This window comes from Dendropsophus ebraccatus, chromosome 13 (genome assembly GCF_027789765.1).
Source record: "Dendropsophus ebraccatus isolate aDenEbr1 chromosome 13, aDenEbr1.pat, whole genome shotgun sequence".
NCBI lineage: Eukaryota > Metazoa > Chordata > Amphibia > Anura > Hylidae > Dendropsophus > Dendropsophus ebraccatus.
The window spans coordinates 12,396,118-12,421,977 of record NC_091466.1 but is presented as its reverse complement, the minus strand read 5'-3'; the positions used below and the strand labels follow the sequence as shown (position 1 = coordinate 12,421,977).

General features: G+C 45.2%; 1 long non-coding RNA gene across 4 annotated transcripts; it reads right to left on the bottom strand.

Annotated features, from left to right (window-relative positions):
* Positions 1–8,991: 8,991 nt before the first annotated feature.
* LOC138771367 (uncharacterized) lies at positions 8,992–25,546 on the bottom strand. Of its 4 annotated transcripts, none has more exons than XR_011359603.1 (6): positions 25,449–25,546; positions 20,567–20,840; positions 13,398–13,574; positions 12,326–12,401; positions 9,495–9,566; positions 8,992–9,271 (listed from the first exon to the last, which is right to left on the bottom strand). It is a non-coding gene; the product is annotated as an uncharacterized lncRNA (long non-coding RNA). The 4 variants fall into 4 exon arrangements; XR_011359602.1 differs by lacking the exon at positions 25,449–25,546 and adding an exon at positions 22,652–22,788 and having other exon boundaries at positions 20,567–20,843; XR_011359604.1 differs by lacking the exon at positions 25,449–25,546 and adding an exon at positions 22,652–22,788 and having other exon boundaries at positions 20,608–20,843.
* Positions 25,547–25,860: the final 314 nt, after the last annotated feature.

Here is a 25,860-nt window from a genome sequence, read left to right as displayed (position 1 = left end):
ACATATATAATTATATACAGGAGGCACCCAGGTATACCAGCTGTACATATATAATTATATACAGGAGGCACCCAGGTATACCAGCTGTATATATATATATAATTATATACAGGAGGCACCCAGGTATACCAGCTGTACATATATATAATTATATACAGGAGGCACCAAGGTATACCAGCTGTACATATATAATTATATACAGGAGATCCCCAGGTTATACCAGCTGTACATATATAATTATATACAGGAGGCACCCAGGTATACCAGTTGTACATATATAATTATATACAGGAGGCACCCAGGTATACTAGCTGTACATATATATAATTATATACAGGAGGCACCAAGGTATACCAGCTGTACATATATAATTATATACAGAAGATCCCCAGGTTATACCAGCTGTACATATATAATTATATACAGGAGATCCCCAGGTTATACCAGCTGTATATATATAATTATATACAGGAGATCCCCAGGTTATACCAGCTGTACATATATATTATACACAGAAGATACCCAGGTTATACCAGCTGTACATATATAATTATATACAGGAGATCCCCAGGTTATACCAGCTGTACATATATAATTATATACAGGAGATCCCCAGGTTATACCAGCTGTACATATATAATTATATACAGGAGGCACCCAGGTATACCAGCTGTACATATATAATTATATACAGGAGGCACCCAGGTATACCAGCTGTACATATATAATTATATACAGGAGATCCCCAGGTTATACCAGCTGTATATATATAATTATATACAGGAGGCACCCAGGTATACCAGTTGTACATATATAATTATATACAGGAGGCACCCAGGTATACCAGCTGTATATATATATATAATTATATACAGGAGGCACCCAGGTATACCAGCTGTACATATATATAATTATATACAGGAGGCACCCAGGTATACCAGCTGTATATATATATATATATATATATATAATTATATACAGGAGGCACCCAGGTATACCAGCTGTATATATATATATATATATAATTATATACAGGAGGCACCCAGGTATACCAGCTGTATATATATATATAATTATATACAGGAGGCACCCAGGTATACCAGCTGTATATATATATATAATTATATACAGGAGGCACCCAGGTATACCAGCTGTATATATATATATATAATTATATACAGGAGGCACCCAGGTATACCAGCTGTACATATATAATTATATACAGGAGATCCCCAGGTTATAGCAGCTGTACATATATATTATATACAGGAGATACCCAGGTTATACCAGCTGTACATATATAATTATATATAATTATATACAGGAGGCACCCAGGTTATACCAGCTGTACATATATAATTATATACAGAAGATCCCCAGGTATACCAGCTGTATATATATATATATAATTATATACAGGAGGCACCCAGGTATACCAGCTGTATATATATATATATATAATTATATACAGGAGGCACCCAGGTTATACCAGCTGTTTTAGCAGGCTGAGGAGCCATAAGACCGTCCAGCAGTGACAGAATTTCATTTTCTCTGAATGACCTCACTAGAAATCCCACCTGGTATCTCACCAGAGTATGATCCCACAGCGGGCTCCGTACCGCGACCGGAAACATGAGCTGGTATCCCACCGGGTATCTCACTTCCCATCTTGCTTATTGGTATAGAGAAAAGCACAGTGTATGTAGTGTAGGGATCTTCCCGAGGGATGGTGTGTTTGGACACAGTTCACATCAGACTTGGACTTTTGCAGCATAAACAGTCCAGCAAACAGAAATACAGCAACACCATGCTTTTAAGAACAAAACAAACAAAAAGGTCTTGCCCGTCTGGGCGCTTACTAACAGGTTAGCTCACCTATCTAACACTTATCACAGTGCGTCTTCCACCTGGATACCGCAGGGTATATATATATATATATATATATATATATATATATATATATATATATATATATATATATATAAGCTCCAGCAGAGGCTTTATAGCCAGGTTGATCACTCCTGGCTGAGAGCCCTCACCTGCATCTCTGTGGAGCTCTTACCTTCTCAGGCTGATTGGGATCAGAGCTCACCTGATGGCAAAACCCAAACTGGATCGGGGGGAGGGAATGGCAAGTCCCGCTACCAAAACCTACCTGCCATTCCATGTAAGTCTGGCCTGGTAAAAATAAATAATAACTCAGCAGCATAACACTGCTGAGCACAGATGCCTCCTGGACTTACCATCTCACCGTGCGCATCAACCTAGGTGAGATGTACACCCCCTCGAACACATCTCCTGTGACCTGTCTACAGTAGTCACAGTGATATATGACAATAGATGGCGCTCTACATGCTACACATGGCACTGACTATGGCCTAATCTGCTGTAATCTCTCTTAAGGCTATGTGCACACTTGGTATGAGACCGGCCGTTCCGTGACCTCGGCCGGGTCACAGAACGGCCGGTCTCTGGCCGCATCAGAGCTTCCCATAGCACAGAGTGAAGGGAGCGGCTTCACTGTGTGAACTGACAGGGCTTTCTGCGGCCGGAATTTACTGAAGTCCGGCCGCAGAAAACTGACCTGTCAGTTTTTTTCCGGCGCTGCACAGATCCCGGCCGGAACGAATACGATGTGTGTATGCTCCGGCCATTACAAATTAGGCTATAATACACACCGCAAAACTACGGCCGTAGTTTTACGTGAACATAGCCTAAAGGGGTATACCCATCTGGGACATTTATGGCATATCCACAAGCTAGCCGTATATATCAGATAGATAGATAAATAGATAGATAGATAGATAGATGGATAGATAAAGAAAATTCAACTGCAGCACCTCCAGACTTAAAGTTGATAAATACGTGATTTATTCCATACGTGATATACAGGGAAACAACAGCGACGGAGGAGCGAAACGTCGCTGTTGTTTCCCTGTATATCACGTGTGGAATAAATCACGTATTTATCAACTTTAAGTCTGGAGGTGCTGCAGTTGAATTTTCTTTATCTAAATAGACACCTGTGGGTCAGGGTGTGACAGCAGGCACCCAGCAAGATTTTTTCACTTGAGTGCTGCGTGAACTTTGCTTTTTCTAGATAGATAGATAGGAGATAGATAGATAGATAGATAGATAGATAGATAGATAGATAGATAGGAGATAGATAGATAGATAGATAGATAGATAGATAGATAGGAGATAGATAGATAGATAGATAGATAGATAGATAGATAGATAGATAGATAGGAGATAGATAGATAGATAGATAGGAGATAGATAGATAGATAGATAGATAGATAAGAGATAGATAGATAGATAGATAACAAAAAATATAACTGCAGCACTCCAGTCTTGTGATAAACAAACGGTGACGGTTTATTCCATAAAGAAAAGAACTTGGAACAGCAGTAGCGACGTTTCAGTCCTTCAATGTGGACTTTTTTCAAGCTCAGTGAAAATACACACACAGGTGAGTTATATAGCATACGTGATTTGAATAATTAGTGACGTGAATCACTCAAACATGTGAGACATAATGAAAATAAATTACATAAACAGTGTTAAAAATTTAAGGGAACAACATTTGTTCCAAAAGTGTACAGTGTATAATGTGTACATAAAGTTACAATCATAAATAACTGAAACAATACGGATCGGACCTGGTTCACCCACATTCTAGTATGACCTTTCATCATGATGTTGGACCGCACGCTGCCGTGGAACGCACGGCCATATTGTTGTGAACGTGCATTGAGGTATTAGCGTCCTAGGTTGCTGAGCAACCAATTGCATGAATGACATGTTTGTGCCGTGGCGAATCTCAGGCACAACAATCAGACAGGATGTATAATAGGTTTGTTGCCGCTTGTGTCGCTGAGAGTCCAACCTATTAACACAGTATTCCCGAACTGTGACACTTGATCTTGTTTCCTCGCAACAAAGACTGAAGCTTGGATATCACCGGGTAACTGTGGGGGCTCACCAGCAGACGGCTAAATGTAAGATGTCACATCCCGCTGAATAAAACATGATATGGGCATATACCTCAATGATGGATAATGTTGATGCTTGTTAAAGGTCATACTCAGTGAGGAACATTCACTCCGATCCGATGGATAAGCTTGATAATAATGTAATCTGTGAGAAAAAGAGAGATTTTCTATTATTACAATTGATCATGTCATAAATGGTTAATAGTGTATTTTCTATACTCAAAAATGGAGAAAAAGGAGCAACATGATTACAGGTTAATGAATACAAAATCATATGTAACATAATTGTTCGTCTATCTCTGAAGACAATATCGAGGTAGGATCTTAAAATCAACATTGAGTCCATTGGGTTTTAATGAATTAAAGCGAAAAATCCATTGTAGTTCTCTATGTTTCAACATAGCTACCCTATCACCTCCTCTACTTGGAGGTGGGATATGATCAATGAACATGACTTTGAGATCACTCTCCCTGTGGCCATGTTCACAAAAGTGTTTAGGGACTGGGAGATCTTGCTTATTCTTACGAATCGTGTATCTATGTTGGGTTATCCGAGTCTTTACATCATATGTGGTTTCACCCACGTATAATAAATTACAGGGGCACCACAAGACATATATCACAAACTCAGAATTACAATTGATGAATTTCTTGATATGAAAACTTTGCCCTGTTTGAGGATGTATAAATTGACTACCCTTTTGTACATATTTACAGTTAACACAATAACCGCATGGAAAACAGCCTATTGACCGAGGGCCCAAAAATGTAAGTGATGGAGTTCTAGAACTAACTACTTCAGTTTTGACTAACATGTCTCTAATGTTCCTCACTCTTCTGTATGACATTACAGAAGAGTGAGGAACATTAGAGACATGTTAGTCAAAACTGAAGTAGTTAGTTCTAGAACTCCATCACTTACATTTTTGGGCCCTCGGTCAATAGGCTGTTTTCCATGCGGTTATTGTGTTAACTGTAAATATGTACAAAAGGGTAGTCAATTTATACATCCTCAAACAGGGCAAAGTTTTCATATCAAGAAATTCATCAATTGTAATTCTGAGTTTGTGATATATGTCTTGTGGTGCCCCTGTAATTTATTATACGTGGGTGAAACCACATATGATGTAAAGACTCGGATAACCCAACATAGATACACGATTCGTAAGAATAAGCAAGATCTCCCAGTCCCTAAACACTTTTGTGAACATGGCCACAGGGAGAGTGATCTCAAAGTCATGTTCATTGATCATATCCCACCTCCAAGTAGAGGAGGTGATAGGGTAGCTATGTTGAAACATAGAGAACTACAATGGATTTTTCGCTTTAATTCATTAAAACCCAATGGACTCAATGTTGATTTTAAGATCCTACCTCGATATTGTCTTCAGAGATAGACGAACAATTATGTTACATATGATTTTGTATTCATTAACCTGTAATCATGTTGCTCCTTTTTCTCCATTTTTGAGTATAGAAAATACACTATTAACCATTTATGACATGATCAATTGTAATAATAGAAAATCTCTCTTTTTCTCACAGATTACATTATTATCAAGCTTATCCATCGGATCGGAGTGAATGTTCCTCACTGAGTATGACCTTTAACAAGCATCAACATTATCCATCATTGAGGTATATGCCCATATCATGTTTTATTCAGCGGGATGTGACATCTTACATTTAGCCGTCTGCTGGTGAGCCCCCACAGTTACCCGGTGATATCCAAGCTTCAGTCTTTGTTGCGAGGAAACAAGATCAAGTGTCACAGTTCGGGAATACTGTGTTAATAGGTTGGACTCTCAGCGACACAAGCGGCAACAAACCTATTATACATCCTGTCTGATTGTTGTGCCTGAGATTCGCCACGGCACAAACATGTCATTCATGCAATTGGTTGCTCAGCAACCTAGGACGCTAATACCTCAATGCACGTTCACAACAATATGGCCGTGCGTTCCACGGCAGCGTGCGGTCCAACATCATGATGAAAGGTCATACTAGAATGTGGGTGAACCAGGTCCGATCCGTATTGTTTCAGTTATTTATGATTGTAACTTTATGTACACATTATACACTGTACACTTTTGGAACAAATGTTGTTCCCTTAAATTTTTAACACTGTTTATGTAATTTATTTTCATTATGTCTCACATGTTTGAGTGATTCACGTCACTAATTATTCAAATCACGTATGCTATATAACTCACCTGTATGTGTATTTTCACTGAGCTTGAAAAAAGTCCACATTGAAGGACTGAAACGTCGCTACTGCTGTTCCAAGTTCTTTTCTTTATGGAATAAACCGTCACCGTTTGTTTATCACAAGACTGGAGTGCTGCAGTTATATTTTTTGTTTTCTACGTAAATACACCCGTGGGTCAGGGTGTAACGGCTGGCACCCAGCAATCACTTATCATTGAGTGCCGCACCATTCTGAAGAGTCTAGATAAATAGATAGATAGATAGATAGATAGATAGGAGATAGATAGATAGATAATAGATAGATAAATAATAGATAGATAGGAGATAGATAGATTAGGAGATAGATAGATAGGAGATAGATAGATAGGAGATAGATAGATAGATAGATAGATAGATAGATAGATGATAGATAGATAGATAGATAGATAGATAGGAGATAGATAGATAGATAGATAGGAGATAGATAGATAGAGATAGATAGATAGGAGATAGATAGATAGATAGATAGATAGATAGATAGGAGATAGATAGATAGATAGATAGATAGATAGATAGATAGATAGATAGATAGATAATAGATAGATAAATAATAGATAGATAGGAGATAGATAGATTAGGAGATAGATAGATAGGAGATAGATAGATAGGAGATAGATAGATAGATAGGAGATATACAGATGACGTTATTTCCCCTTTACCTTCCCTAAGTATTGCTGTGGTTATGGATTCCATCTCTGCAGAACCCTTCTGTTCTTGCCCTGGTGCCCCCTGGTCTGCTGAGCCATCCACTATGCCAGGGCTAAGCGCGAGGAGCCATCCGGTAACCTCTAGCAGCAGATGTCTGGCTTCTGCATTCTGAGAGTGAAAACCTAGAGAGTAATGAAGATCCCCTCCTAAAGAGTGGCCCAACCCATTGCCTTCTTACTATAGGCCCTATTACACCAAGGGATTATGGGATGTATGTGGCCGATTATTGTCCGTTTCTGCTGGTAATCATTTGGTGTAATAGGCATGCATTATGTCAGTTGAACCTTGTCTTTTAACAGGCTGAAGTGACTGTCTGCTGGCTGCCAATCCGAGCAATAGTAGCAGCGGCAGCAGACCGCGCCTATCCCCTACAGGTATTATAAAAGTTCGATCTCAGCACTCACCTTAATGCTTCATAATGTTTATTGTAGAAGAAAGTTCATCACAAAAATACAACTGCAACAGGACGTTTCGGCGTCAAGCCTTCCTCAATTGTCTCAGACGTCCTGTTGCCGTTGTATTTTTGTGATGAATTTTCTTCTACAATAAATATTATGAAGCATTATGGTGAGTGCCGAGATTGAACTTTTATAATATTGCTGGGAATTTTTTTTATTACTACGAGCACCACCTATAAACACAGAAGTGCTGTCTAAAAGACTTTTTCTATCCTCTATAGGTCACCCGGATGATATAACAGGTGGGCACTCGCTTGCTTCTATAGGTCGGGCCGTGTAATAGGGCACTAACATGTCTATTGTGGAGAGAGACCATGATGTAAGAGCCTGTGGGTGACCCAAGATGTTCCAGGACAGGAATGGCAGCAACTGGTAAGATAAATATAATCTATGAGCATCATGTTATAGAGCAGGAAGAGCTGAGCGGATTGATATATAACTTTTTAGGAAAAGATTCTGTATAACTTGTAACATCTTGATTAAAATCCCTGCTCATTCTGTGATAAGGAGTCCAGTGGGCGGGGTCACTCATTGGACTGGACTCTTTAGCATGGAAACATCAGAGACTTCAATCAATAAATTACAAGTTATACTGAATCTTTCCCCATAAAGCTATATATCAATCTGCTCAATTCTTCCTACTCCATAACACGATGCTAAAAGCTTAGATAGCATTTTCATAATGAAAGGTTCCCTTTAAAATCTTAAAGTGTACCTGTCATTATAGCTTTCAAAATCTAAATCAGCAGATGTGATATAAAGCAAGTTTGCAATTTACATTCATTATTTTTTTTTAGTTTTTATGCTGTAAAAGGTCCAGTCTCCTGAAGGCAGCTGTATATCAGCTAAACTTACTTGTATCAAGGTCCAATCTCCTGAAGCTTTTTAGTCTTTTGCTAAGGCTAAACACAAGAAATACCGGCCAGTACAGAGAGTCGTGGCTCTCCAGGACTTCATGTGGTTGGTCTCTTTTTTTATTTTCAAACAACATAAAACTAAAAAGCTTCAGGAGACTGGACCTGGATACAAGTAAGTATAGCTTTGTTATAAAGCATGATAACAAACGGGGAACAAAAAGGTAGCATTTTCATAGCGAAGGTTCCCTTTAAAATCTTAATGTGTCGCTGTTGTTATAGCTTTCAAAATCTAAATCAGAAGTAGATGTGATATAAAGCAAGTTTGCAATATACATTTATTATTTTTGTAGTTATCATGCTGTAAAAGAAAGCTGTACTTACTTGTATCCAGGTCCAGTCTCCTGAAGCTTTTTAGTCTTTTGTTGGTTGAAAAAATAAGATCAAACACAGGAAATCCCGGCCAGTACAGAGAGTCGCGGCTCAATGTGTCAATCAATAACATTTCTCTGTGAGCGCTGATGATCTGGACTTCATGTGTTTGGCCTTTTTTTTTTTCAACCAGCACAAAACTAAAAAGCTTCAGGAGACTGGACCTGCATACGGGTAAGTATAGTTTTGTTATAAAGCATGATAATGGAAAAAAAATAAAATAAATAACGAAAGTGACCATTTGAACAGTGACGATTATGTCAAACACTATGAAGGTAACATAAAGGGATTAGCTGCTTAGATATGACAAAAGAGCAAATTTATAAGCAAAATACAACAAACAACTTAATGGTGAAAACTTCAGGAGTCATTGTAATATTTCTAACAAGCTTCAAGTCAGCTTTAAGGAATGGTCAAGATATCTTCTCCTCCTTGCGTCATCGGAATCTTCCTGGTCGGTCAGGCGGCTGTTGTATGACCACGGTCTTCATGTGGTGAGTGAATATGGAGCAGGTGAGACACAGTACAATGGCGGACAATGTCAGGCGGAGGAGATTTATTGTCGTGTAATCTGATCCTAAGATCCAGAAAGATGATAAGAAGTTATTGTGACCAGAAGAAGAGGCGTCGTAGAAGAGAGCAGACTTATGGCTTTACTAAGCAGATATTGTGTGTGATGTAAAGCAGATGCGGTAACAGAGTCATCCATTGTGGGCCGCCAATGTAAAGTAAATCTCCTCCAATAGTTAGTAATAGTATAATATCACGTCAGACTAATATAATGTATAATATATACTGACCTGCACTGTCCTTATCATACCACCCGCTGCTCATCTGTACATTACAAGGGGTGGAGGAGATTCCATCTAAATCTAAAAAACATAGAGACGACTTGGCTTCATATTGGTTCTGAAGTATTAAGAGTACTACACACAGTACTACACACAGTACTACACACAGTACTACACACAGCACTACACACAGTACAACACACAGTACAACACACAGTACAACACACAGTACAACACACAGCACTACACACAATACTAATCACAGTACAACACACAGTCCTACACACAGTACTACACACAGCACTACACACAGTACTACACACAGCACTACACACAGCACAACACACAGCACAACACACAGTACTACACACAGTACAACACACAGCACAACACACAGTACTACACACAGTCCTACTCACAGTCCTACACACAGTACAACACACAGCACTACACAGTACTACACACAGCACTACACACAGTACTACACACAGCGCTACACACAGTACAACACACAGTCCTACACACAGTACTACACACAGTCCTACTCACAGCACTACACACAGTACAACACACAGCACAACACACAGTCCTACACACAGTCCTACTCACAGCACTACACACAGCACTACACACAGTACTACACACAGTACTACACACAGCACTACACACAGTACAACACACAGTCCTACACACAGTCCTACTCACAGCACTACACACAGTACTACACACAGTACTACACACAGCACTACACACAGTACTGCACACAGTACTAATCACAGCACTACACACAGCACTACACACAGCACTACACACAGTCCTACTCACAGCACTACACACAGTACTGCACACAGCACTACACACAGTCCTACTCACAGCACTACACACAGCACTACACACAGCACAACACACAGTCCTACACACAGTACTACTCACAGCACTACACACAGTACAACACACAGTACAACACACAGCACTACACACAGTACAACACACAGCACTACACACAGTACAACACACAGCACTACACACAGCACTACACACAGCACTACACACAGCACTACACACAGTCCTACTCACAGCACTACACACAGTACAACACACAGCACAACACACAGTCCTACACACAGTCCTACACACAGTCCTACTCACAGCACTACACACAGCACTACACACAGCACTACACACAGTCCTACTCACAGCACTACACACAGCACTACACACAGTCCTACTCACAGCACTACACACAGCACTACACACAGTACTGCACACAGCACTACACACAGTACAACACACAGCACTACACACAGTACTACACACAGCACTACACACAGTCCTACTCACAGCACTACACACAGCACTACACACAGTACTGCACACAGCACTACACACAGTCCTACACACAGCACTACACACAGCACTACACACAGCACAACACACAGTCCTACACACAGTACTACTCACAGCACTACACACAGTACAACACACAGTACAACACACAGCACTACACACAGTACAACACACAGCACTACACACAGTACTACACACAGTCCTACACACAGTACAACACACAGTACTACACACAGTACTACACACAGCACTACACACAGCACTACACACAGCACAACACACAGTACTACACACAGTACAACACACAGTCCTACACACAGCACAACACACAGTACTACACACAGCACAACACACAGTCCTACACACAGTACTACACACAGTACTACACACAGCACAACACACAGTACTATACACAGTCCTACACACAGTACAACACACAGTACTACACACAGTCCTACACACAGTACTACACACAGTACAATACACAGCACAACACACAGTACAACACACAGTACTACACACAGTACAACACACATTACTATACACAGTCCTACACACAGTACTACACACAGTACAACACACAGCACAACACACAGCACTACACACAGTACAACACACAGTACAACACACAGCACTACACACAGTACTACACACAGTCCTACACACAGCACTACACACAGTACAACACACAGCACTACACACAGTACTACATACAGCACTACACACAGTCCTACACACAGTACAACACACAGCACTACACACAATACTACATACAGCACTACACACAGTCCTACACACGGTACTACACACAGCACTACACACGGTACTACACACAGCACTACACACAGTCCTACACACAGTACACCACAGTCCACATTCTCTTCCTATCCACAGAACATCACTCTCGGTTTGGTAGAGATGTGTGACCTTTGACATGGAATTACATCGCAGGTTGGTTGGGTAATAGACGTGGTGCTTACCTATAGATTTCCAATCACATTAACAAGCCCACTCAGGGACCACTAAGCATCCTAATTTATACCCCCCCCCCCCATCACCACCTGGAAAAAAACCTTAGCTTTCATAAGTATAGAAATAAAAAGTAATGTCTATACCAACAGCCACCCAGAGAAGGAATACCAATAGTCCCATACACTTTGTATCCTGTAGCCTGTGTATACTGATAAGACTGTGTGATACTCAGCAGTGTATATCAGTGCAATACACACTGATAGCTGCATTCTACAAGTAAATCCAGACACATAACCTCCAACATGTTTTGCTCACATGAGCGTCTTCAGGGGTCACCTCTAGATGAGTCCATGGCATATACTCCAAATATATGGTGTAAGTGACATCTCCGGATCACAATGTTTGTGCCTGGTAATGCAAACACCTATGATAGTATATCTAGGGTGTAGGATGCTATAGATACAGAGGCTCTTAATACTGTCTTACCACCTCAATCCCCCTCTATGAGATAGCAATATTACCTCATGCCTGCTCATGCTTCTCCCATCTCACCCGTCACGTTCCTCCTCTCTCCACAAGGTGATTCACTGGACACATCTGTATAGAACAAAAGATAATATTAAATTATCCAGCTCCAGCTTTTTTTGCTGTCCTGGCTTGGCGATTGACCTTCAGCAGCCTGTATCAATCCAGTGCTGAGAACATTGTTCAATGCAGTGCATAGGTATTGCATTGATCTCTATAAACAATCACAGTATTGCTCATAGAGGTTCCCTAGTTTTGTAATATATATGTAGTTCTGTCAGTCTTTTTTCAACCAAAGCCAAGAGTGGGTTGAAAACACAGAAAATGTGCAAATAAATAAACATATTTAAACGTATATCTTTTACGTCTTTCATAGACAGAAACAGATCTAAGAATGGGAGATAGCTAAACAGATAAAAAGGAGATGCTTAAAAAATGTTCATGTTTAAAGGGGTACTCCGGCGAAAACTTTTTCTTTCAAATCAACTGGTGCCAGAAAGTTATATTGATTTGTCATTTACTTCTATTTGAAAATCTCAAATCTCCTCATACTTATCAGCTGCAGTATGTCCTGCAGGAAGTGGTGTATTCTCTCCAGTCTGACACAGTGCTCTCTGCTGCTATCTCTGTCCATGTCAGGAATTGTCCAGAGCAGAAGAAGTTTTCAATGGAGATTTGCTGCTGCTCTGGACAGTTCCTGACATGGACAGAGGTGGCAGCAGAGAGCACTGTGTCATACTGGAGAGAATACACCACTTCCTGTAGGACATACAGCAGCTGATAAGTATGGGAAGACTGGAGATTTTGAAATAGAAGTAAATTACAAATCTATATAACTTTCTGACACCAGTTGATTGGAAAGAAATAGATTTCCACCGGAGTACCCCTTTAATAAGCTAATGAGGAAAATCATACAAATGTGGTAGTAAGAGGGCAAGGTGTGTGGATCTCAGGGAGAATATAAGGGGAGCAATAAGGTAAAGAAGAGCTACGGATCACTGTATAAACTACATGGAATAGGTTCCCCTAAGATATAGCAAATCACAGGCCCAGGACCATAAGACTTACCATTATGCTGATGGAGTAAGATGAAGAGACACATATAGAGCTTCTCCCCCATCCCCCTGAGATGCTTCTCCTCCCTGTGTCACTGGGTGACTGATATACTGAGGACGTTACACGTGTTGTGGACAGTCTGTCATTCTACCAGTGGTCGGAGACTGTGACTAATGTGAAACCTCCGTTCTGTACAATGAAATAAAGACACAGGAAGCCCTGATATAAAGTAGCATCTTACAGTACCCTCCAGAGCTGGAATCTCTATGGTCACTATATGGCCATAATAATGGTCTTTGCATAGTGGGTCTCAGTAAAATAAATAGAATGGCTTTACTGTACAGTCTCTGAACAATATAAACACTTTGGTAGTAGATAGCTTATCTTGATACAGACTTTAGTGCTTCACTGGATCTGTGCTGCAGAGGTACTTGAAAGAGAGAGGTAGTTGTAGCGGTGCTTGTATAGTTGAGAGTTAGAGTAGGGTGGCGCAGCGTAGAGAAGAGGAGTTTGTCAAGGGAGTCCCAACCCAAAGTAGTACTGTGCTCTGCCGGAACTTGAGAAGAATACTTGAGACTTGAGAGTAAGAAGTTAACTTGAACCTGTGTTTAGACCGTGTCTGACCACCTTCTGCCCTACAGTGTTCAGTTTCCCGTCCTAATAGGGTGATACAAGCCCCAGCCGTGGTTACCTGGGTAAAGCTAAGTGTCCAAGGTTCCCCGGTGTATGTAGACCCCCTGGTAGCTTTATTCTTTTCAGGATAGTTCCTCTGTGTTTTCAGGATACTGTCCTGCACTTTGTAGAGAGGTTCTCCGCGTGGGCTGGGTTTAATTCCCGACTCACTTTTCTCCCTCTAGTGTCTAGCACTGCATAGTAGCTTGAGTAGGTAGACTGAAGGAACTGAGTGTTTCTGACTGCTTCATACACGTGTGTCTCAGACTCACTAACACAACTGGACTGTCCCAGACAGGGGTCCTGGCAAAGCCAGGCCCTGGCTTGGCTACAGCAGGGATGTCTACTCTGTGTGTCCTCCTCCCACGAGAATCTGAGTAAGACTGCAGGTTGCACGCTGCTTGTGGCTAAAATACAGACAAAAAAAAACAGAAGGTGCAACAGCAACCCACAGGTGCAAGGTCTTACCGTTAACGTTGGTGACATGGTACACTCTGTTTGATCAAATAGTTTGTTAAGATCCTCACTTTTTAATGTCTACAGAGCAGGTGTTAATTGTGTGTACACTGGGAGGAGTATATACGGTAGGCCCTTGCACCTGTGGGTTGCTGTTGCACCTTCCGTTTTTTGTCTGTACTTAAATCACAAGCAGCGTGCAACCTGCAGTGTGAACAGAGTCATAGATGTGCTGCCAAATTTTTCTTTTTTTCTGTTAGATAGATAGGAGATAGATAGATCGATAGATAGATAGATAGATAGGAGATAGATAATAGATATATGATAGGTAAATAGATAGATACTAGATTACTAGAGATTACTATATGATGATAGTAAATGTTACTATGTGAGCTGGTTTGGGCGTCTACATAAGATTCTGGAATATTTAATAGTCACAATTGTATATTTATTTCTATATTGATTAATGGATTCCCTTGATATTTCTTCTACATATTATATTCTGGGATCTTTGTGCAAGCATGTCCAAGTGTCCCTGTGCTGCAATACTCTGCTTTAGGCTGTGTTCACACTCTGCCATGCCCCTCTGCCCACAGGCCTCTACAGAACTGTGTATGCCATATTTTAGGCTTTATTAAACATTGTACTCTGTCCCCCTTTTGGTTAGGCATTGATAACAGTGTTGGACATGGTGAATGTGCATCCCTCTTCCATGCCCCCACACGGCCAGATAATGGTCCAAATAAACTGGTATTAGAAAGTTATACAGATTTGTAATTTAATTCCAATAAAAAATATCCAGTCTTCCAGTACTTATCAGCTGCTGTATGTCCTACAGAAAGTGGTATATTCTCTCCAGTCTGACACAGTGCTCTCTGCTGCCACCTCTGTCCATGTCAGGAACTGTTCAGAGCAGTAACAAATCCCCATAGAAAACTTCTCCTACTCTGGACAGTTCCTAACATGTACAGAGGTGGCAGCAGAGAGCACTGTGTCACAATTGAAAGAATACACCACTTCTTGCAGGACATGCAGCAGCTGATAAGTACTGGAAAAGGACGCTGGTTGACCTCAGGGAGATCAACCAAAACACCGCAGAGACACCATCACGTGTCTCAACGTCAGTGTATTCTAGAACATTGCCCCCTGGGAAATCGAATATGCAAAAGAACACTGCAGAGACACCATCACATGTCTCGACGTCAGTGAACTAGCCAGACCTTCCCTCCGGGAAGGAACAACCAAGCCAAAGCGTTCTCCAGTCAAGGAAACCACCTCAGCAAGGTATCCATCCACAGACAGCTGTCTGTGGATGGATACCTTGCTGAGGTGGTTTCCTTGACTGGAGAACGCTTTGGCTTGGTTGTTCCTTCCCGGCAGGGGCGCCGCAATGATGAGGCGACCTGAGTCGTCTGCCTCAGGCGGCGCCACCAGCTATCTTAATGGGGGCGGCATTCAGGGCCGCTTTAACCAGAGGGCACATGGTGCACGTGCACCGGGCCCACTGGTTAAAGGGGCCCCCCCGAGCAGGCCGGCCGTGGCTATGTGCGACCAATGCGGTCGCACAGGGCTCCGGCCACCAGCCTGTCAGGGGGGAGCGCCATGGATGGGTAATCTACTTACCCCTCCATGGCGCCCCCTGCAGGGCCCCCCCCGGCGATCACCGCTGCCCCCGCCCGCTGCTGCTGCGGCTCTTCAGCGCTGCAGCAGCAGCGACACTGACAGAGAGAGAGCCATTGGCTCCCTCCCTGTCAGTCACTCACTCTTGTGGCCGCACTTCCTGCGGTCACAAGAGGCCGCACTCTCCCTCTAGCGCCCGACGTCACTGGAGCGTCGGCGCGAGGGTAAGGGGAGTGCAGCCTCTTGTGACCGGAGGAAGTGCGGCCACAAGAGGGAAGAGAAGAGGAACGCGTGGACCCAGGTGAGTAACAGTGTTTGTTTTTTTCAATGTTATATGGGAGGGGGAGCTATATACTATGGGGGGGCACAGGGGGCTATATACTATGGGGGAGGACGGGGCTATATACTATAGGGGAGGACAGGGGGCTATATACTATGGGGGAGCACAGGGGGCTATATACTGTGGGGGAGCACAGGGGAGCTATATACTGTGGGGGAGCACAGGGAGCTATATACTATGGGGGAGCACTGGGGAGCTATATACTATGGGGGAGCACAGGGGGCTATATACTATGGGGGAGCACAGGGGAGCTATATACTATTGGGAAGCACAGGGGGCTATACACTATGGGGGAGCACAGGGGAGCTATATACTATGGGGGAGCACAGGGGAGCTATATACTATTGGGGAGCACAGGGGAGCTATATACTATTGGGAAGCACAGGGGGCTATATACTATTGGGGAGCACAGGGGAGCTATATACTATGGGGGAGCACAGGGGGCTATATACTATTGGGGGAGCACTGGGGAGCTATATACTATGGGGGAGCACAGGGGGCTATATACTATGGGGGAGCACAGGGGAGCTATATACTATGGGGGAGCACTGGGGAGCTATATACTATGGGGGAGCACAGGGGGCTATATACTATGGGGGAGCACAGGGGAGCTATATACTATGGGGGAGCACAGGGGACCTATATACTATGGGAGAGCACAGGGGACTATATACTACTGGGGAGCACAGGGGTCTATATACTATGGGGAGCACAGGGAATCTATATACTATGGGGGAGCACAGGGGGCTATATACTATGGGGGAGCACAGGGGGGCTATATACTATGGGGGAGCACAGGGGGCTATATACTATGGGGGAGCACAGGGGAGCTATATACTATGGGGGAGCACAGGGGAGCTATATACTACTGGGGAGCACAGGGGAGCTATATACTACTGGGGAGCACAGGGGAGCTATATACTACTGGGGAGCACAGGGGGCTATATACTACTGGGGAGCACAGAGGGGCTATATACTATGGGGGAGCACAGGGGAATATATACTATGGGGGAGCACTGGGGAGCTATATACTATTGGGGAGCACAGGGGACTATATACTATTGGGGAGCACAGGGGAGGTATATACTATTGGTGAGCACAGGGAGCTATATCATATTGAGGAGCACAGGGGTCTATATACTATGGGGGAGAGCACAGGGGGGCTATATATTATGGAGAGCACAGGGGGGCTATATACTATTGGGGAGAGCACAGGGGGCTATATACTATTGGGGGGAGCACAGGGGGGCTATATACTATTGGGGGAGAGCACAGGGGGGCTATATACTATTGTGGGAGAGCATAGGGGTCTATATACTATTGGAGAGCACAGGGGGACTATATACTATTGGGGGAGAGCACAGGGGGGCTATATACTATTGTGGGAGAGCACAGGGGGGCTATATACTATTGTGGGAGAGCACAGGGGGGCTATATACTACTGGGGAGAGTGCACAGGGGGGCTATATACTAATGGGGGAGCGCACAGGAGGGCTGTATATAACTGGAGGAGCACATGAGGGTCTATATACTACAGGGACACCTTAAAACTATGGAGGCACAGAGGGGTGTAACTATGTAGGAGTACAGAGGGGTGTAACTACTGTATAGGGGTACAAGGGACCTAACTACTGTATGTGTTGGAGCCTAAAATATTTGTCTGGCAGATTCTGGAGAGAAGATTCACAGCCAGGAGAAGACTTCAAGGTGGCCCAGGCTGGATGGAGAGAAAAAGAAAAGGTGACAGACTCTGATTGGAGAAAACGCCCCCGGTGAGTCACTGGATGTAACTGCACTCTGTTATAGGATTGTAGTGTTAGGGGTCATGATGTGGCGGTATTATGTAATGGTATCATTGGTGATATCTTTCTGTTTTGTTTAGTGCAGTTTTTATGTAATATGTAATCACTGTATTGTGTAAATAGTGTTATAAGGTAACTACTGTATGTATTGGGGCTCTTGATACAGTGTGGGGGCAAATTCAGTACATTATACAATGTGCGAAAGGGAAGGGGGGGCCCACTCTTGAGGGCTGTGCACTGGGCCCACCAATGTATTAAAACGGCTCTGGCGGCATTCAGTGGCAGATTATAATATGAGCGGTTCGGCGGCCGCCCACATTATAATCCGCCACTGATTGTACCATGTACTGGAGTCCCCCCGCGCCCGGGCAGTATCTGTAATGAGATGCTGTGAGCGGGGGAGACTGTATTCATAAGCGCCGCGCTGTAATGAATCAGCCGCGCCGTGCTGATACTACAGTGCGGCGCTTATGAATACAGTCCCCCCCGCTCACAGCATCTCATTACAGATACTGCCCGGGCGCGGGGGGGGCTCCAGTACATGCATTCCACGTCCGTGATCCGTCAGGATCACGGAACGTGGGAATGCAGCCTTAGTCCCCCGGGTGATGTGCGGCTGCCGGGGGTGTCCCGTCCTGTCCCCGGCAGCGCGCGCATCAGAGAGATCCCTGTGCGCCGGAAGTCACAGGCGCACGGGGAGCTTTGTGATGCGGGCGCTGCCGGGGACAGGACGGGACACCCCGGGCAGCCGCACATCAGCCGGGACCAGACCAGAGAGGCTCGACGGGGGAACGGAGGGTAGGTGAGTTGTGTGCTGTTTTTTGTTTTTGTTTTATCTGCTGTGCAGGGGGGGGGGGAGAGGGGGACCATCTATAAGGTAGGGTGGAAAGAGGGGGACGATCTATGAGGGAGGGGGGAAAGAGGGGGACGATCTATAAGGGGGGACCATCTATAAGGGGGGGGACCATCTATAAGGGAGGGGGAGAGGGAAGAGGGGGACTATCTATAGGGGGGGGAAGGGGACCATCTATAAGGGAGGGGGGAAAGAGGGGGACCATCTATAAGGTAGGGGGGAAGGGGACCATCTATAAGGGAGGGGGGAAAGAGGGGGACCATCTATAAGGTAGGGGGGGAAGGGGACCATCTATAAGGGAGGGGGGAAAGAGGGGGACCATCTATAAGGGAGGGGGGAAAGAGGGGGACCATCTATAAGGGAGGGGGGAAAGAGGGGACGATCTATAAGGGAGGGGGGAAAGAGGGGGACGATCTATAAGGGAGGGGGGAAAGAGGGGGACGATCTATAAGGGGGGGGGCCATCTATAAGGGAGGAAGAGAGGGAAGAGGGGGACCATCTATAGGGGGGGAAGGGGACCATCTATAAGGGAGGGGGGAAAGAGGGGGACCATCTATAAGGGGGGGAGAGGGAAGAGGGGGACCATCTATAAGGGGGGGGAGAGGGGGACCATCTATAAGGGGGGGGAGAGGGGGACCATCTATAAGGGGGGGGGGGGAGAGAGGGAAGAGGGGGACCAACTATAAGGGGGGGGGGAAGAGGGGGACCATCTATAAGGGGGGAAGAGGGGGACCATCTATAAGGGGGGAAGAGGGGGACCATCTATAAGGGAGGGGAAAGAGGGGGACCATCTATAAGGGAGGGGGGAGAGGGGGACCATCTATAAGGGAGGGGGGAGAGGGGGACCATCTATAAGGGGGGAAGAGGGGGACCATCTCCTAAAAGATCAGCACCCTCCTCTCCTGACATCCTCTGTGCTGCTGGGACTTCTCCTATAAGATTAGCACCCTCCTCTCCTGACATCCTCTGTGCTGCTGGGACCTCTCCTATAGGATTAGCACCCTCATCTCCTGACATCCTCTGTGCTGCTGGGACCTCTCCTATAGGATTAGCCCCCTCCTCTCCTGACATCCTCTGTGCTGCTGGGACCTCTCCTATAAAGTCAGCCCCCTCCTCTCCTGACATCCTCTGTGCAGCAAGGGACCAAACATTATGTTTATTGGGGACAGCAGTGGGGGGGGGGGGGGGGGGGGGGGGGGCAGTAGTGGATTATAATGTGGGCGGATTGACCGGGGGGGGGGGGGGGCGTCATTCTATAGTTCGCCTCGGGCAGCAGAGAGGCTAGAATCACCCCTGCTTCCCGGAGGGAAGGTCTGGCTAGTTCACTGACGTCGAGACATGTGATGATAAGTACTGGAAGACTGGAGATTTTTAAATGGAAGTAAATTGCAAATCTATATAACTTTCTGACACCAGTTGAAAGAAAAAAGATTTTTACCAGAGTACCCCTTTTATGTGCTAAAGATGGAAGACAGTCACCCTTCTTCTGTACAGGTTACAGCCTTTCTTGCAGGTTCAGGAGCTGAAGCTCACAGTACGGGGTTTCATCTGTCACATTAGAAGAAAAGTTCTTGCACCTGTGATGGATCCGATCTCCACACACTGATTGGCCGCACCAGGACACCGGGATGTGAGGATGTCCCGGCACCAATACTCCTACACGGCCTCTTCTCTGCAGTCAGAGCTCTTCCTCAGTGTTCTCAGGGACTCTGCTTCTCATAGGAGACACAGGATCACAGGATAAGTGATGACTGAGGACACAGGAGTGAGGCCATCTGCAATCAGACAATTTTAATCATCTCAAAAACAGCTGCCGGTCGTCTATGTTAGGAAAACTCCTTCATAGAGTCCGGAGCATAAAGACTCTCTATTACCTATACACAGGATATGTGGCAGCCATATACTCCCTGGTGTCTGATGGCCGGGACCAGCAGCGGTCACAGCACTGGGGGAGGGGACCTGTATGATTGCTCTGCCATCACACATACACACTGCTGCTCCAGTCACTGTCTATGGGACTGAGAGAGAAAGCAGAGATCTTACTAGTCCCATAGCCAGCAGGGATATGTGCGGGAATAAGCCCTTAGGCCATGTTCACACACAGTATGTTTGCATCAGTATAATTCACCCAAAACCAGGAGTGGACTGGAAACAGGAAGGCGATGGTCCCACACTGATCCAGCCAGGTCCTCCCTGTAGTCACATGTGCCCCTGCAGCTGTATGTGCCCCCTGCAGCTGTATGTGCCCCCTGCAGACAGGTATGCCCCATGGAGCTGCATAATTCCCCTCGTAGCAAGATACACGTCCCCTTGTAGCCGGATACACGCCCCCTTGTAGCCGGATACACGCCCCCTTGTAGCCGGATACACGTCCCCTTGTAGCCGGATACACGTCCCCTTGTAGCCGGATGCACGTCCCCTTGTAGCCGGATACACGCCCCCTTGTAGCCGGATACACACCCCCTTGTAGGCGGATACACGTCCCCTTGTAGGCGGATACACGTCCCCTTGTAGCCGGACACACGTCCCCTTGTAGGCGGATACACGTCCCCTTGTAGCCGGATACACTTCCCCTTGTAGCCGGATACACGTCCCCTTGTAGCCGGATACACGTCCCCTTGTAGCCGGATACACGTCCCCTTGTAGCCGGATACACCTCCCCTTGTAGACGGATACACCTCCCCTTGTAGCCGGATACACCTCCCCTTGTAGCCGGATACACCTCCCCTTGTAGCCGGATACACGTCCCCTTGTAGCCGGATACACGCCCCCTTGTAGCCGGATACACGCCCCCTTGTAGCCGGATACACGCCCCCCTTGTAGCCGGATACACGCCCCCTTGTAGCCGGATACACGCCCCCTTGTAGCCGGATACACGCCCCCTTGTAGCCGGATACACGCCCCCTTGTAGCCGGATACACGCCCCCTTGTAGCCGGATACACGCCCCCTTGTAGCCGGATACACGCCCCCTTATAGCCGGATACACGCCCCCTTGTAGCCGGATACACGCCCCCTTGTAGGCGGATACACGTCCCCTTGTAGGCGGATACACGTCCCCTTGTAGCCGGATACACGCCCCCTTGTAGCCGGATACACGCCCCCTTGTAGCCGGATGCACGTCCCCTTGTAGCCGGATACACGCCCCCTTGTAGCCGGATGCACGTCCCCTTGTAGCCGGATACACGCCCCCTTGTAGGCGGATACACGTCCCCTTGTAGGCAGATACACGTCCCCTTGTAGCCGGATACACGTCCCCTTGTAGCCGGATACACGTCCCCTTATAGCCGGATACACGTCCCCTTATAGCCGGATACACGCCCCCTTGTAGCCGGATACACGTCCCCTTGTAGCCGGATACACGTCCCCTTGTAGGCGGATACACGTCCCCTTGTAGCCGGATACACGCCCCCTTGTAGCCGGATACACGCCCCCTTGTAGCCGGATGCACGTCCCCTTGTAGCCGGATACACGTCCCCTTGTAGCCGGATACACGTCCCCTTGTACAGCGGTGATATCACTTACCAGGTGTACACAGATGCTGCAGAGCATTACACCCAGTATAGTGTTTACCTGCCCCCTCTGTGACCTATATAGTTATTTTATGCCCCTATATACAGATTACTGATCCCCACACATGGTATATACTGTATACTGCATTATACCCCTGTATATGAGAACATAGGAGGAGGTTTATCAAACATGGTGTAAAGTGACACTGGCTCAGTCACCCCTAGCAACCAATCAGATTCCATCTTTCATTTTTCAGAGTCTGTGAGGAAAGAAAAGTGGAATCTGATTGGTTGCTAGGGGCGACTGAGCCAGTGTCACTTTACACCATGTTTGATAAATCTCCCCCATACTGTCACCTCTATACAGATCACACCATGGTATATACTGTATACAGATGACTGGTCACCCCCCACACATGGTATATACTGTATACAGATGACTGGTCCCCACACATGGTATATACTGTATACAGATGACTGGTCCCCACACATGGTATATACTGTATACAGATGACTGCTCACCACATGGTATATACTGTATACAGATGACTGATCACCCACCACACATGGTATATACTGTATACAGATGACTGGTCACCACACATGGTATATACTATATACAGATGACTGGTCACCACATGGTATATACTGTATACAGATGACTGGTCACCACATGGTATATACTGTATACAGATGACTGGTCACCCACCACACATGGTATATACTGTATACAGATGACTGGTCACCCACCACACATGGTATATACTGTATACAGATGACTGGTCACCACACATGGTATATACTGTATACAGATGACTGATCACCCACCACACATGGTATATACTGTATACAGATGACTGGTCACCCACCACACATGGTATATACTGTATACAGATGACTGGTCACCCACCACACATGGCATATACTGTATACAGATGACTGGTCACCCCCCACACATGGTATATACTGTATACAGATGACTGGTCACCACACATGGTATATACTGTATACAGATGACTGCTCACCACATGGTATATACTGTATACAGATGACTGGTCACCACATGGTATTTACAGTATACAGATGACTGGTCACCACACATGGTATATACAGTATACAGATGACTGGTCACCCACCACACATGGTATATACTGTATACAGATGACTGGTCACCCACCACACATGGTATATACAGTATACAGATGACTGGTCACCCACCACACATGGTATATACAGTATACAGATGACTGGTCACCCACCACACATGGCATATACTGTATACAGATGACTGGTCACCCACCACACATGGTATATACTGTATACAGATGACTGCTCACCCACCACACATGGTATATACTGTATACAGATGACTGGTCACCACATGGTATATACTGTATACAGATGACTGGTCACCCACCACACATGGTATATACTGTATACAGATGACTGGTCCCCACACATGGTATATACTGTATACAGATGACTGCTCACCACATGGTATATACTGTATACAGATGACTGGTCACCACACATGGTATATACTGTATACAGATGACTGGTCCCCACACATGGTATATACTGTATACAGATGACTGGTCACCCACCACACATGGTATATACTGTATACAGATGACTGGTCACCCACCACACATGGTATATACTGTATACAGATGACTGGTCACCCACCACACATGGTATATACTGTATACAGATGACTGGTCACCCACCACACATGGTATATACTGTATACAGATGACTGGTCACCCCCCACACATGGTATATACTGTATACAGATGACTGGTCACCACACATGGTATATACTGTACACAGATGACTGGTCACCCACCACACATGGTATATACTGTATACAGATGACTGGTCACCACACATGGTATATACTGTATACAGATGACTGGTCACCCACCACACATGGTATATACTGTACACAGATGACTGGTCACCCACCACACATGGTATATACTGTATACAGATGACTGGTCACCACACATGGTATATACTGTATACAGATGACTGGTCACCCACCACACATGGTATATACTGTATACAGATGACTGGTCACCACACATGGTATATACTGTATACAGATGACTGGTCACCCACCACACATGGTATATACTGTATACAGATGACTGGTCACCCACCACACATGGTATATACTGTATACAGATGACTGGTCACCACACATGGTATATACTGTATACAGATGACTGTTCACCCACCACACATGGTATATACAGTATACAGATGACTGGTCACCCACCACACATGGTATATACTGTATACAGATGACTGGTCACCCACCACACATGGTATATACTGTATACAGATGACTGGTCACCCACCACACATGGTATATACTGTATACAGATGACTGGTCACCCACCACACATGGTATATACTGTATACAGATGACTGGTCACCCACCACACATGGTATATACTGTATACAGATGACTGCTCACCACATGGTATATACTGTATACAGATGACTGGTCACCACACATGGTATATACTGTATACAGATGACTGGTCACCCACCACACATGGTATATACTGTATACAGATGACTGGTCACCCACCACACATGGTATATACTGTATACAGATGACTGGTCACCCACCACACATGGTATATACTGTATACAGATGACTGGTCACCACACATGGTATATACTGTATACAGATGACTGGTCACCCACCACACATGGTATATACTGTATACAGATGACTGGTCACCCACCACACATGGTATATACTGTATACAGATGACTGGTCACCACACATGTTATACCCAGGGGATGAGCGGCAGGCAGGCACCATTCCTGGGCACCATCTCCCATTACACAGGTCCCGGCTCCCGGCAGCCTCCTCTCTCCCCTCAGGCTCTCTATGGTCTAGCTGCAGGAGTGTCCTCCCTGTCAGGCCCTGGAGCTGGGAGGAGAGAGCGGCCTCTAGTGGCTGCAGGGAGAATATACTGGAGCTGGGAGGAGAGAGCGGCCTCTCGTGGCTGCAGGGAGAATATACTGGAGCTGGGAGGAGGAGAGAGCGGCCTCTAGTGGCTGCAGGGAGAATATACAGCCTCCAGCTATAACTGCCACAGCACATTGCTTATATCTATAGGCCTGAGCTTCTATGCATGGGGCAGGGACAGGGGGCGGGGCCATCATGTCTCTCCTGTACATGATGACATCACTGGTTATTGT